At 42.0% G+C, this 16,168-nt stretch overlaps 1 protein-coding gene across 2 annotated transcripts in view; it reads left to right on the top strand.

Moving 5' to 3' along the window:
* The first annotated feature begins 3,405 nt into the window (after positions 1 to 3,405).
* Positions 3,406 to 16,168, top strand: part of syt1a (synaptotagmin Ia) — a 155,077-nt gene continuing 142,314 nt past the window's right edge. Inside the window, exon 1 of one of the 2 annotated variants that reach the window (XM_034163879.1) lies at positions 3,406 to 3,662. The gene's annotated coding sequence lies outside the window, so the exon portion shown is untranslated. The remainder of the gene's footprint in view (positions 3,663 to 16,168) is intronic. The other variant, XM_034163881.1, reaches the window with a different exon arrangement.

Genomic DNA, 16,168 nt, shown 5'->3' with positions numbered 1-16,168 from the left:
CTGCACAGCAGTATGATCGTCAAGTTGTGCTCCAGGAGACTTTACAGTTCATAAAATGCAAAACCACAGTTCTTAAGCAGACTTTATGCTCCCTGCTTGTGCCTCACTCTTCCTTTGTATTTACTCTTTATTATGTTTTTTATGATGTCACAATGTCACAGAATAGAGATGTTTGTCCTTCAATTCTTTAGAGTCTTGGTGCTTCCTGTCTTACTGTGCATTTATATTTAGGGCCCGAGTAGGCAACGTCCTACGAGGACCCTATTGTAATTGCGCTGTTTATTATTATTATTATTTATTATTATTATTATTATTCTCACTCTTGAAATCGAAATTTCGGCCTCTTCCCATGCTCAAAAACTCACCAAACTTTCCAAAGTCGTCCGGCCGGATCCGAAATTCGATATTTTGGGGGCGTCGCACATGGTCGCAGAAAAATCGCGAAATAGCGCCCCCTAGAAATGTTCAAAAACCCCTCTGCATTGGGCTTTTTTCGTCGTAGCCTCACGAAATTCGGTACACATATTTACCATGCCAGGACGCACGAAAGTCTCTTACTGTCATGGTGAAATATCGACAGGAAGTCGGCCATTTTGATTTTAAGTTTCGATTTTGAGCAAATTTTTTCCATTTTTGGCCATTTCCACTACTTACATTTGAAGGAACTTGTCCTAGGAATTTTATCCCATCATCTTCAAATTTGGTCAAAATCATCACAACACAATGGTGATCAAAAGGTTTCAAAAGATTCTAATTAAGTCAAAAGGCGTGGCTGCTAGGGGTCGTCAAACTTTGGCGAGCTTTTCGGAGCACGCCATTTCACTTCGAACGGCTGTCACGCCCACATACTTCATCATAGATCCTTCAAACTTGCTGGACATGATGAGGGCTCCGCCCTCAACGTCTACATATCTTAAGTTCCCACCTGCACCATAGCGCCCCCGATGGTGGTGGGAAATGTCCTATTTTTACTTTAAGAGGTCCTGATGTCACATACTTAAACAAATCAACTTCATTCCACTTCTAAAACATGCAGAACAAATTGGTGAACGTAGGCGATGAACGCCGTGAAGTTACGAGTAACGGTGTCCGTGTGGCGGTGTACCGAATATTGACCATTTGCCATGAAATTACGTTCTTCCTTTTGACGGCTTTAATTTTGTCACATCATCATGAAAATTGATACACAGGTCGAGCACGACAACCTCTTACAATTCATAGGGGCGTCGCCCATGGGCGGGGCTAAATGCCTCAATAGCGCCCCCTTGAAACTTTCAAAAACCCCTCCACATAGGGGTTTTTTGGAGTAGGGAGCTGAAAATTGGTACATGTGTGACTTGCATAGACGTACAAAAAAGTCTCTTGCACCATGGGTCTACTCCAAACAGGAAGTCGGCCATTTTGAATTTTCTTCTCATTTTGGCGTGATTTCCACATGTTGTATTTGAACGAACTCCTCCCAGGGATTTTGTCCAATGCATTTCAAATTTCTTTGACAGCATCCAAAGATGATACTGACCAAAAGTTATCGAAAGCTTTTCTCTATGTTGAAGGGTGTGGCCGCTATGGTGCCGCCATTTTGACCCTTTGCCATGGAACATCAAGTCATGATAACTCCTTCATGCTTTGCCTGATTGACTTGAAACTTCACATGTATGATGATGAATGGCCCCTGAACACACCCAACCCCTCTGTTTGTACACTGAGCGCCCCCTAGTGGATGAACAATCAACATGTCATAACTCCTTGATGCATTGTGTGATTTGTTTAAAATTTTAACTGTGTGATGAGTGGTTGCCCCTGCATGCACATGCCCACATGTGCTCACAATGGCATCCACTGGCCTGGGTAGGCGGTCGCGCGGAACAAGGGCCCGTATATGGCTGCTTGCAGTCCTAGTTACAAATTGTTTTTTTACTTTCATTTGTTGTTGCTCTGTGTGCTTCTTACCCTGTGTGCTGCTATACAATGCTGCTGGAACCTCAATTTCCCTGAGGGACTCTTCCCAAGAGATTAATAAAATCCTATCTCATCTAACCAGTGACCCAAGATGATGGCTGGGTGTGTTTGGTACCAGGACTCTCTGGAGAATCGTTGGTACCACTGGAATGACTTTGTTTCATGTGAGTGGTTATGTAGAGAGTCTTGGATGAGGAGTGCTACTTACAATATGTGGTGTGCGACCCTGTGCATGATCCAGTGTGCACGTGCCTCATTCCTGAGGTCCCCACTTCCTGACAAATGGACAAAAGGAAGACTATTAATCTTCACAACGAGTGCAAACTATCTCTGGTTTTTGTTTTCATTCTTTGAACTTGATCAAGGCCATAGTTCATTCCCATAAGACATTTTATCATGGTCACCTACACCATAGGTTACCATGACTGGTATACCATACTAGCACCACATTACTACAGTATTGTAAATACCAGCGTACCTCAGGTATTACCACAGTCCTCACATATCATCACCTTTGTACCACAGATAATACCATGGTGCATGCCACGCGTGGTATCCAAGTGATATTCCATGATGCGTACCATAGTGTGTGTCATGGTTATGTGAAAAAAAAACACCATGGTACTGTCAAAAATATCATATGGTTCATATCACTGTACCTCAGATAGTGGCATGGTACGTACATACAGAACACGGCACTTTAGCAATGCACCATGTTGCATATTAGCGTGTACCATGGCCTGTCGAAAATGCTTTATTGTCATGCAAACTCATCAAAGTACAATCCACAAATCTTTGAAAAAAATCAAGCATAGACCTTCTGTCTTAAATGGATTGATTCCAAAAGTTAAGGATTCCTTCCTTGGCCCATACTCCACTGTTTCACCAAGTTTCAAGCAAATCGGTTTGATTTTTGTGTAATCTTGTTCACATTGATCTCTTCTGGCTGTTGGTGGAGGTATGTGCTTGGAGCATTTCTTGTTTTCTGCTGTTTTTACACACACTAGCTGAGAAATGCATTCCAAAAAATTCCAAAATTCATTTAGTATGAACATGCATCCAATCCACAGTTTCCAAACTTATGAATCCGACTGTATCTGTGGGTGTGACTGAGGTGCCGTGAGGCTTGGAAAAGAGGTGTGTTTATAGGCAGCATGCATGGCTCATTACCATTACACAAGGCATCAATACTGCATTTAACAACATGAGATCTTCACGAGGTGCTTCGTCTTAATCGGAGAGAAAATTCTCGGTGAAACGTTCCATAAACCAGGAGTAAGTTTGCTGCTGATGTGAGGAAATGCTCGTCAAACAGCACCTTTGTTTTCATGGAGTAGAAGGTGTGAGTGGGCGGGGAAATGTCAGAAAATAGTGTGCTGAGGGATGGAGGGGAGAGAGAGAGAATCGGGGGAGGGGTCTGGAGTAAGTGGGCGGGCAGAGAGGAGGTGAGTGTCACGGATGCAGGGAGAGAGCATCTCGCTTGCAGAAGCTGCTGACTGTATTCCAGTGAGATCGCGAATACTTCTTGACTCACTGTGTGAAAAGAGGACATTTATTGTTTCTTTTATCTTTTCTTTTTTTTTTTTTTTTTGCTGCTGTTGCTTCTCAGAGCGTCACATCGAGCTCCTCCAGTCGAAACAGAAGTTGTTTGAGCCCCTTCCTGGGATTGTAAAGAGGAGTCAGTGTAGACAGCGTGCTGCCAGGTAAGATCCTGCTCTTGGCGCTGTCACACGGCGCTCTAAATAATACATGACTCGCTTGCTGTCGCCAGCTCTCAGGAAAGGTGCTGTCATTATGAGTGGGGAGGGGGAGTCAGCCTGTGAGGAGGAGGAGTCGGCGCCAAATGTCGGGGGATGTTGGATTTACAAAGGTGTGTGCAAATGTTAAAGATTGGGTCAGGTTTGAAGGTGCATTCATGGTTTGCAGCTTTAAGAACTCCCGAGATTCCGTGTGGATTGTGGAAAACTGGAAAATAGTTTCTAGACTGTGTTTCCGTGTCGGCTCTCAGTTGTCCAGGTGGTTTCCATAGTAGAGAAGCTTGAATCTTCGACTGGACTGGGTTGCTTGTTTCGCTTTGTCCTCGCGTCAAGCAACCCAGTCCAGTCGAAGATTCAAGCTTCTCTACTATAGTTTCTAAACTACCATATTTTCCAGAGTATATCTTGGGGGGGGGGGTACTAGTTTGGGAGGTTCTGCAACTTACGTTATAGTGCGACTTAAATACAGAAAAATAATTTATTATTATTATTTATTATTTAAGAACTTAAATAATAATAATTAATAAGGTTGTTATAGGCCGTTCCCAGAAATCAAAGCACTCTACAAAATCAACTTCAATAATACAAAAATAAATGCCAATAAGAAAAGTATGCAACAACAACGCAAAAGGAATCCTGAAGATTCGGAAAATTTGTATTATTTCAGACTTTCAACACTTTCTATCAATCCTTGTGAATCTACATGAAATAAAATCAAATATGCTGTCTAACGGAATTTAAAAGTCCTTTTGGTACACACCACAGGCTGGGGCTTCCTGCAAGACTCCACTGTTCACGTCTCCATCTGTGTGCATCTGACCATTTATTTACCCAAATTGCATCAAATAACATCCAATATGTTGTCCAGAGTGTATTTATTTGTGAGTCGTGTTGGAATTTTAAAGTCCTTATGTTAAGAAACAGCATAGGCTTTGGTGTGTACATGTGCTACACTGACAAAGTGAGTTCCACATACAGGTAGAAGTTGTAACTTTTTGAAGTCCACCCCCCTTCAAAAAGCAGGAACTATGGTAGACTCCTGTGGTGTGATTGGATCAGAATCGTGGAGAATCCCGTGGAAGTTTTGGAAAAAAATTATTAATCCGTCTGTATTTAAGACTTGTGTTTGGAGTTTGATATCAAGCCGTGAGTTGCTTTCTTTGTCATCTAACAAGACGCTGTCGTGTAATCGACTCTGTGGCCGGCTTTCCCTGCTGCTAGTCATTTCCGTGAAGTGTCTTGTCACTTCCTCTCTCCGGCTCTCTGTCCTCATTTTCCCCAGTTTCAGTTGAAATTAGCCACTCCGGCCTCAGCTCTACGCCGACATGCAGCAGTCCACAAAGGCTGGAAGGCCAGAGACTGAACAAAGTGGCTCTGTTCTTAATAACTTTTGCAGTTTTCCTCTCATTCTGAAACATGAAAGAGGTGAACGTCGGTAGATCGAGGAGCTTCAAATAGCCCCTGTCTATTTGATTCTATTCTCTTCTGCTCCAACACACAGCTTCAGTCTTTTCAGTTGACTTGGATTTTTTCTGCTTCCATTCACACTCTATTTTCCAGCCACAATTTAAACATTTTATTCCCTTTTCTCGAGTACCAATAAATACTTTTTTGCTTCCAGTGTATCTTCTTGCAAAATGGATTTGGACATCTGACCGTTTTGTTCACCTCTTCTTTGCTGCAATTAAATTTATGCATGAAATCTGAAGTCGTTTGTGGTACTGGTTCACTCTCTTAATCACACTGTAAAAGTGTGGAAAATGTGGTGTGTGTGTGTGTGTGTGTGTGTGTGATGTGCGTCCAGCTGTGAGAGCTCCAATGCATCAATACTTAATGAGCGTCTCCGGTCCTCCTTCACGCGGCCCATTCATGCTCTATTTGTTTATATAAAGGTTTTTTTTTTGGGGGGGGGGGGGGTTCAGCTTTGAGTGACACCTACTCTACCACACACAGCTCCACCCCAGTTGGCTTTGGATTTTTGTTGACTTTCACACAACCTTGGGATGTTATTGTGGGTCATTTATGGGTGGAAACCAGAAAGAAATGACTTAACTGCATTTATCACAAAACACACTCGAGGGCCAAATAACCACTGCGGAAGAGAGGAAGATGACATTTGCGACATGATCTGGGCGTGGTGTGTGCAGGAGGGCTGACCGCCCTGCGCTCTCCATAGGCGTTACAGATTTCCTCCCCAGAGCAGCAGCTCCTCTCGGTCCACTGGATGCAGTCTGCTCTCTTCGTGACTCATTGCCTCATCCACTCTGATTGGCCAGTTTTTCTACTCTGGGGAAGCACAAGACAGAGACGCGTTGGCCTCTCGTGAGCAGAGATCAGCCGTGCTGCTTCTTTCTTTCTTTTTTTTTTTTTTTAACACACAGCATCCTGCTGGATGCACATTTATAGCGTGTTGGTTTGTGATTCAGGCGGAGGAGGAGAAGGAGCACGAGATGCTCGTGATGGCTGGAAAATGTCACGTCTGCTGTCATTTGACGTTTAGAGCAAATGCAGTCTGTAGTTTGGACGTCTGTGTTTGAGGAAAATAAGTACTGTTGATGTATTTTCTGAGAAACGCAAACATGGTCGTGTTTTATGTCCATGTGAGGGATGTACCTTTGGAGCTGGCGCTGTCACATGTGTGGCATGGAGCTTTGTACGTGCTTTTGTTTTTTGGTGCCTCTGCGACACCCTGCAGAATTCCAGGTCGTTCAGGACCATGGACAGCACTAATGTACAGCAGGGCAGAGGAGTGTGGCATTTCAGCACCACCTCGACTGGACAGCGCCACAGTGCTGTTTAGATTAGGACCAGACAGAAGTGGACACTTTTTTTTAATGCCACGCAGGAGAGAGTTATAGTCTCATAACAGAGAAATCACTGATTATTAAATAATAAATAGTGAAGACAGAATTTGCGTTTTTTTTAATTTGAAAGGAAATATTTGTGTTTGAAGATTTGTAAACCTTAAAGCTACAGAGTGTAAGATTTAATTATGTTTTTAGGCAAAAAAAAAAAAAAAAAGGCATTAGAAGGCAGACTCATACCCTACACACCCTATATACCACAATATAAATATACATCTGTCTGTTATGGTGTTTTGACTCTGTATGACTTCATCATGAAGCCATTCACACCAATCATCCATAAATATTTTGCTTATTATTTATTTATTTAGGCAAAAACAAAACATAAATGAAACAATGTACAAAAATCCAGTGTGGCCGAAGGGGTGATGGCAGAAGCAAAGCTTATAAGCACCCTCCCCTTGTACCATTAAAAATAAAGAATGTATACATATATAAGCTCATAACAACTATACAAAAAAAGAAAAAACTGCATAAACTTAATCACAGAAATTTCAAAACACAAACAAGTAAGAGTGAACAATGACAAAAATGGTAAACCTAATCCTACATGTGGTTTCATTGTTACATCAGGTTGTATTTCTGAATCATATTAATTTGAACTGCCTTTTTAAATATATTGCTTGATTTAGCTTCTTTAATTTCCTTGTTCAGATTGTTCCATAAACTGAATACCTTGATAGAAATGCAATGTTCCTTCAGTTTGGTTCTGAATCTTGGTTTGTTAAATATCTCTGTTCTTTTTAAGTTGTACTGGCTTTCTCTTTTTTTCAAATTTGTTCTGGATGTTAGTTGGTAGTATTTTTTTGTTTTGTTTTTGTTTTTTGTGAGCCTTAAACATTATCTGGAGAATAGTGTAATCAACAAATGTAACTGCAGGAATATTGGACTCATGACTGCAGGAATATTGGACTTGTATATATGCTTTACATCATCCATCTAGGCTTCTTGGTTTTTGAGATATACACAAGTGTCATTTTTGGGCCATGTTTTCCTTGATTTTGACCTTTAACCTTTGTCTAAAGTACTCCAAAATCTAAACACCTCTAGCTATCTATCCCAGTGATATTGCCACAAAGTTTGATCCATCTAGGCTTCTTGAGTCTCAAGATATACAAAAAGTTTTGTCAGACCATGTTTTTCTTGACTTTGACTTTGACCAAACTATTCTAAAATAGACTCACCTCTAGATGTCTATCCAAGTAATAATCCCACCATGTTTGAAGGAAATCTGATCAGCTGTGTTTGCGTTATCTTGTCCAGACAGACACGCACATGCCAGTAATAATGATCCCCTGCTTTTCTGCTTCACCCGCACATCACAACACTCATTTTTGCTTGACAATATCAATTTTGCATGAAACCAATGCATCTGTTGGTTTAGGCAGGAGGAACGATAGCGTGGGTTAGCGAGTGTGAGGAAAATAATCACAATTAATGTCCAAAAATGTGATCATGTACTCAGGATGGCACAGGGTTATTATACAATGAGACAAGTGTTTGAGGAGATCAGCAATGTAACATCGTCCAGCATCAAACCAGACTGAGCAAGTCCACAAAATACAGTTTGGCAAATCCAGAGTGTGCTACATCTACGAAACGATAGATAATAGGAAAATATGTATAAGAGTAATTTATGTGAACCGTAGCCCAAAAGCCATCAAAATATTTACTGTCCAGTGATAATGATCAGGTTCACAGTTAAACTGCCACCAAAGGTCAACATCTATGATCAGAAAGTCTGGATCGCTCATCAACCTGGATCAACGTTTGTTGAGATGTCCAGGATCTGTTGGACATAGCAGCTTCCACACCGTGTCCACATAGTGTGGAGCTTGTGGACAGATCACGTGTTTTATTAGTACAAGGACTTAACATGACTTTGATTTTGTGCCTTGCTGCTTGTGCTCCAGGTTTGGGAATCCTAAAAATCTTTCCCAGAGGCATCATGCTCTCGTCCTTCAGCCCTCTCACTCTCTGTGCACGTGTCCCCTAAATGAGGCGGCTAATAGTTAAACAGGGTCATTTGTATATGTATGCATTAGCATAATTGAATAAGCACAAGCTGAGTGTTTTTCCACTGGCATGTTAATAACATGAGTTGGAAAAGAGGCAAGCACATGGCGGCGGTGTTTGTTTCTGACTCCATGAAGGCAGAGCCGGCCATCCGTTTAGGCTCCTCCCCTCTCGCGCCTCCCTCCAAATGGCCGTCACCTGACAGAGGCAGGGGTTTGTGTCGGACCGACCCAAGGATCTGGCAACAAGGCAACCTGGTGAGGTATAAGCAGTCTAAACACACCAGCTACTGCCGGTTACTTATTTGCAGTTGTTGTTCTTTCGGTCCAGTAGGTCCAGCTGGATGTTGTGGGGCTTTTTGCAGATCCGTCAGGAGCAGATGCGACATCATTGTGGATCTAACCATCATGCACAAACATCCCGTCGCGGTTACAAAAATCAGCATCTAGGTTGCAGCGTCAGATGAGATAACGGTCACGTTCTAACTAGGGGAGCACTCAACTGTGTATATTTAGTCATTCAACCATATTAATTGTCTAAAAGCATGAGTTCAAAAGTGGCAAAATATGAGGAATTTTGCACAACAAGCTGAAATTTTCATTGTATGTACAGAAAATATGTGTAGAATCATATCTGAAAAGTCCCCGGAAAGCCTCCTTGCGGAGTTTTCGATATCTAACATGGCATCCAAAATGGCCAGCTTTTCATGATTATTTTTTTAACATATTTTTGCTTCTGTAAAGCTATTTTAATGATCTAGAGACATGTCTTAAGACATATGAAACACTTCACTGTGATTATCTGGAGGTTTTAGATGTCAGCATATTTTAACCCTCATGGGTTAAAATTCAAACTTGCTTCCAGGTAAGAAGAATTCTGAGGATATCGCTGATAAAATATGGTGAATTCTTTACTTTAATATTAAGGAACAAAATTATAGTGGTGCTGAAGAAAAACTTTTGCATGATTTAAATGATCCAAAACCAAAAGGGTCTCAGCTTTAACTTTTTTTTTCATCCACTCTCCAACTTTACACAGTAAAATCTGAGTTTGACTTCTTCTCATATTTGAGCTGCTTGTGGAACTGCTTCTGCTGTCCTGATGACCTGATGACAGACAGTCAGACACTACGTGGAGACGAGCCACTGTGAGCTGATTGTCCTTCTCTCACATGAGGGCGGAAGTCGACTTTGCCTTGGAACCTGGCTGCAGAGTGACGAGCCTCCTGCTGTGCAGAAATATTCTTCTTGAAGTCCACATCATCATCAGCCTTCAGGTGGAGACACCCTGGTGTCAGGTCTGCAGGAGGTGAGGGGGCATGCCACAGGCCGAGGTGACTGGACTCAAAGTGAAGAAGAAGGAGGAGGAGATGAAACCTTCAACCTGGCTACACTGCAGCTGTCATCCTTGTCATTTCGCCGTGTAAATCAAAGCACCGTCTGCTGTGATCAGAGCAGAAAAGCACCGCTACTTTTTATCACTTGGTCTCCGCCTACACAGAAGGTTGCATATTTGCCACAGACCTCTATTTGCATAAAAGGGATGAGGATGACAGCTGCAAGGAAGTGATTTTTTTTTTTTTTTTCCACCAACGTGTAGACGAGCTGCTGAAAGGTAGAAGGAAACACAAGGAGAACATCTGAAACATTTACAATGTTGCATAGCAACAGCTGGCCACTTTTCAGCAGTTGTTTTGTCTTTGAGAGTTTGAAGAGATGATTGAAAGGAAAAAAGTAGATTTTATCCAAAAAACACACAAAAAACCAAGGTTGCGTGGAAGAACCTGTTGGAGAATCTGTCTGTCTCATCTTTATCAATATTGGCATTAATGTGCTCAACATAATAAGTATTAAATTATCACTTATAAATGAACCATTTGCTTTTTAAAATCAGTATTATTGTCTGGAGGTAATGGCATGAAGACGGTAAAGCATCGACAAACTGACATTTGACCCCAGTGATACTGGCCTCTGGCTTGGCAGCTCAGTGGGTGTCACATTTGGTCCAAATTGGGTTGAAAACCTATTTATCTATTTATTTTGACCTTCCCCAAATTCTTTAAGGACAATTTGATGCTTAACCTTCACTGACATTTGGTAGAAATGAGCAAAAAGATGTGGGACAGGCAGATGATTGACTTTGACTAATATGGCTTTACTGGGCAATTCCAGAACCCACCTACATAGTATGTGTCCTATGGTTGGTGCAAAATCAGAATGAAAAAGTTTTGATCGTTGGCCCCAATGATTGACCTTAGATAAATGAAGTCTTCTGGGCAATTCCAGAACCCACCTACATACAGTATGTGTGCCAAAATTTGACCATTGACCCCAGTGACTTTGACCTTTATCCACTCAAACCCATTGAGGAGTATTCCGGAGTTGACAATCATCTACATAGTAAAATTTGTGGAAATCAACCAAAGGACCTCAGACTTATAGAGGAACAATTATAGTATGATTCTGACAACGATATATGCAATTTTTTTCTTCCAACAATGAAAGGAAGATGATGAACAACTAATAATGCAAAATTATGTGAGGATGGAGAATTTTGTCCTATACAGAAAGTGGGAATGGTGTTCTGTCCAAACGGAGGCTTTTCTGCCACCTTAAGGCTATAGTGGTAGGTTAGCGCTGAGTTAATTTTATTTAATTTTATTATTTTTTTTACATAGGTATAATAAGCGCTGCCAACATCCAGAACAATTTTTGCGCTTCAAAAAAAGTTTTCTGTGGGTGACATCCATCAGAGTATGTTTGCAGTCTGGTTTAGTTTGATTGTCCGGGAATTCCCGACTCTTTTATTTAGAGAAAACTGAGATGGCGTCATTGGTCGCCGCCACCAGTTTAATCAGTCAACAATCTCAGTGGATACACGTGTTGTTCACCTAGGTCATTAAGCAAAAAAATCTCAGGATGTTTTTTAGTAAATTTTCATAAGTCACTACAGGTCAAAGACGTTCCAGAGTGTTCCAGCAGTCTGGAATACATGGACATGCAAATGAGCATAATTTTTATGTGATTATTTCTCATTTTTTTAATGTTTTTCTTTGTGATTCTAAGACTAATGGAGAAAACCAACAGCTCAGATACATCTGAGAGCATTTGGAGTTTCTGCCAAGTGGAGACGGACACACCGAGAGACCCAGCGGGTTGTGCAAAAGGCAACTCTGTAAACGTTGAATGTGCCATTTTCCTGCATTCTTTAGGAGTCGCCATTAGAAAAGCTGCAATCAGGGGCTTTTTGTATTTTGCCATAAATGCGGTGTGATGAATTTCAGAAGGTGAGAGGAGTCCAGAGTGTTGTGGTTGCACCGGAATGCTTACTTGTCACGTTCTTCATTCTCCTCTGCCATGTTCCATTTGATCTCTCGCTCTGTAAAATCTGCAGATCAGAGAGTAAGGTGGCGATGTACAGGGAAGGAGGTGGGGGGGGTGTAAGAGCAATGTGTGAGATCACGTGATTAACGGCAGCAGATAGAGCTCCATGAATAATTTAACCGTCGTCACCTTTGCCTGTTGCCAAAAGTCGTGATGAGTTTTTTGGGGAGAGCGGGGGGGGGGGGGGGGGTGAACGTGTTTTTCATGAAAATTAAACAGCAAATGAACAAAACATCACGTTCGGGTCTGTTGGTCCAGATCACATGAACATGAATGTGGAAAAACAAAAAAAAAAAAAACGAAGCGACACGTTTTCGGAAATCATCTGCGGCACCAAAGCACCCTTCACAGATATAAATCAGAACTCTCTTATCTTTGTTTTCTGGCTCTCTTTGCTGCTCAACTGTCAGGATATATAACCTCTATGACCCCTCAAAGCCCTCATCCCGGAGAAACACATTACCCAGCACGCACTGGGAGCAGAGAATTCTTCACAGAACTAAACCTTTGTGTTCATAGCTGCATAGTCAACTTTTAAACAGTCTTTTTAAATATATTTATTTGTTAAATCTCTTAATTTTATCACATCTTATCCACACATCTGCTTCAACCCACAATCCAACCCTTCCAACAAGTTTAAACAAAATCAGTTATATCGATTTACATGTCTTAACGTGTTGCTCATCCTATGGGTCATTGTTCCTCTAGGTTTCTGGTCCTACAGGTCGTTGGTCCTACAGGTCATTGGTCCTATGGGTCATTGTTGCTCCAGGTTTCTGGTCCTACAGGTCATTGGTCCTACGGTCGTTGGTCCTATGAGTCGTTGTTTCCTCCGGGTTCCTGGTCCTACAGGTCATTGGTCCTACAGGTCTTTGGTCCTATGGGTCATTGTTCCTCCAGGTTCCTGGTCCTACAGGTCATTGGTCCTACAGGTCGTTGGTCCTATGAGTCGTTGTTCCTCCGGGTTCCTGGTCCTACAGGTCATTGGTCCTATGGGTCATTGTTCCTCCAGGATTCTGGTCCTACAGGTCGTTGTTCCTATGAGTCGTTGTTCCTCCGGGTTCCTGGTCCTACAGGTCATTGGTCCTATGGGTCATTGGTCCTCCGGGTTCCTGGTCCTACAGTTCATTGGTCCTATGAGTCGTTGTTCCTCCAGGTCATTGGTCCTATGGGTCACTGGTCCTACAGGTCATTGGTCCTATGGGTCATTGTTCCTCCAGGTTGCTGGTCCTACAGGTCATTGGTCCTACGAGTCGTTGTTCCTCCGGGATCCTGGTCCTACGGGTCATTGTTCCTCCGGGTTCCTGGTCCTACAGTTCATTGGTCCTATGGGTCATTGCTCCTCCAGGTTTCTAGTCCTACAGGTCATTGGTCCTCCGGGTTTCTGGTCCTACAAGTCATTGGTCCTCGGGTTTCTGGTCCTACAGGTCATTGGTCCTACGGGTCGTTGTTCCTCCGGGTTCCTGGTCCTACAGGTCATTGGTCCTACGGGACATTGCTCCTCCAGGTTTCTGGTCCTACAGGTCAATGGTCCTATGGGTCGTTGTTCCTCTGGGTTTCTGGTTCTATGGGTTATTTGGTCCTATGGGTCGCTGGTCCGGCAGGTTGCTGGTCCGGCAGGTTGCTGGTCCTACGGGTCTTTGCAATTGTTGCAGCAAGGCAAAGCACAGAATCACCCACTGCACTGACATACCTTTGTCCAGGAAATGCAAAAGTACTCACAGACCTGGCTGTAGACCAGACCCTCGGCAAAACGTGGTATGAAGACCATAACTAAGAAAGAAAATCCTGTCAAGGGGAAATTTTAAGTTACATGTACATAATATCGAATGGATGTACAGTACTATATTGAAGTAGTGTTTTGTGACTAAAACATTGACATGACATTTATGATGGTAATGTTGAATGGGATCGTGAATAAATTAAAATTTCTCTTTCACTGTGGAAAAATACAGACATGTACAATATCACCACTGTAAGATTTTTTTTTTTTTTCTTGAAGAGTAATTAATTAAAGTGTTCCTGGCGAGAGTAAAAACTAATTATGTTCAGCGTCCAGTCGGAGCGGCTACTTGAGCCAGCGTTGGCTCTGCTTTGGACAGATTTACTTCTAATCAGTCGTTGCATTTGTTTTGCAAACATGTGCCGAAATGATACCAACAAAAACTAAAGGTAACTGGAAAGGAAATGCATTTCCACTTTTGTTAGTCTTCCTAGCTGAAGGTTTTGGGGTTTGTTTTTTCTTTATTGGGCAGCGTTTCACCCTCCAGGCAGTTTTCTTGAAGGAAGCAGTCAGATCAGCGGTAGCAGGTTCTCTGCTGCCTCACCTGCCCCCCCACCCCCGTTAGCCCATCAATCAATCCAGCTGGCGTCACACATGAGTAAGCTTGACTGGCACTACGGAGGCAGTGCAGCCTCAGAGCGCGAGGTGTAGTGTTAGCCACTTCTTCTACCTCTGAAGCAATTTTTTTTTTCCCCATCTACAAGACTTAAAATGGCAGCAAATTCCTTGCTGTAACACACACCTACATGGAAACCTTTCACAGTACGAACAAATCCTTGCCTACAAACTTTAAAATGTCTTCAAAAGAATCTCAAAAGCACTTTAAAGCATCTGTCCAAATTTGCACATTTACTACAAATTCTGCGCTCCACCAACTCAGTCATCTCACCACGACCGACCTCGAGTAGAAGGAAAAACTCTCCGGAACCGCCCATGGAACAGTCAGCATCCAAATGGATATAAATGCATCAGCTTCTAATTATCTCGGTATTGTTTGTTGTCTGATCACCGCTGATGGCTCGCGACGCGGAAAGCGGACGAGGATCATGATTCATCTCTTTTATTTTAATACACAGGTGCTCATTAGTGCTGAAATGAGATAATTCTCCAGCATTGTTTGTTAATTTCCAGTTATGAAGTGGGAATGTCTTGAGAGGCTAATGAGCAGGATGTCCGTCCATATTCAAAAACCGGAATAAATTACGGCTGTAATTAAGACTTGCTGGATTAAAATGGTTTGTCCAACAAGTGCAGGTGGAAGGAACAGGTGCGATGGACGAGATTCAAAAGAGGAAAAGTTTGAAGAAGATTTTCCAAAAGGAGATGAGCTTTTGTCGCTCACAGATGGTCGTCCTCTTGGTGGGGCCAAGACGCTCCGGCTTTATTTATCTCCTCCTCACAGCTTTGTTTGCGTCTTTCTGGATGGATCTCTTCTTCTCCACCTGCGCTCTTCCCATCCAGCTCACCCAAAATGATGTCCAGCCTTCACCTGGAGGATCACGGATAAACTGGGAAGTCCTCCTTCACATATTCCAGGCTGAAAAATGTCCAGACATCATGTTGGCAGACTTTTAAAAATGTCTTTTCTTCTGTTGCTGTTGGGTCAGGCACCGTTGGTGACAATCCTTTTGATGTCTTAAACTTGTAGAAATTTGTTGCCACACTTTACTGACTTATTAAAAAAAATAATCTTTTAGCAGTTTTGTCCTTGTTTATATGCGTGAAAGATGCATGTGTCCTTATGTGTCTCTGGGATATTACAAAGGATAAATAAAATGGATTATTTTGTTAATTAAGTGCATCAAAGTAGACCAAATTGGAATCAGTTAATCCTCATTATGTGGCCTTTTAAACTGGAGATGTAAAATACACATTTATTGGCTTTTGGATGGACTAACCCATCCACCCGTAACAAGTCCTGCACCACAAACCTCCACCAAGGCTGATGGTAAAAGGCTAAAGATCTTTAATACATGATCAAAGTAATCAGGGTGAAAGTAATCAGGATCAATGATCAGAACCATGATTCGTCACTTGATTGGAATCATAGGAATCTGTTTCAAAGATCAAAGTAATCATAACCGAGTGATGAAACATTCAGTGTTAAAGCCGTCATGATCAAAGAAATTTAGATCATGAATCAAAGGAATCAAAGTAAATGCCAAAGATCAAAGAATCATGGCCAAGGGATTGAACATGAACATTAAAGGAATCAGGATGAAAGAAATTCAGATCAGAAGTCAAAAGATTCCATATCAATGTGCAAAGACGAAAGGAAAAAGACTGCAGGACTGAGGATCAAAGATAAAACAATAAAGGAATCCAGATCAAATGAATTATTATAAAACATCAAAGATACAATATCAAAGTTCAAATTAATCAGGATGAGGACCTGTGATAAAGCAT

The sequence above is a fragment of the Thalassophryne amazonica genome, chromosome 22, assembly GCF_902500255.1.
Source record: "Thalassophryne amazonica chromosome 22, fThaAma1.1, whole genome shotgun sequence".
Classification (NCBI taxonomy): Eukaryota; Metazoa; Chordata; class Actinopteri; order Batrachoidiformes; family Batrachoididae; genus Thalassophryne; species Thalassophryne amazonica.
Note: the sequence above shows the minus strand (reverse complement) of the source record. Positions and strands in the feature narration are given on the sequence as shown.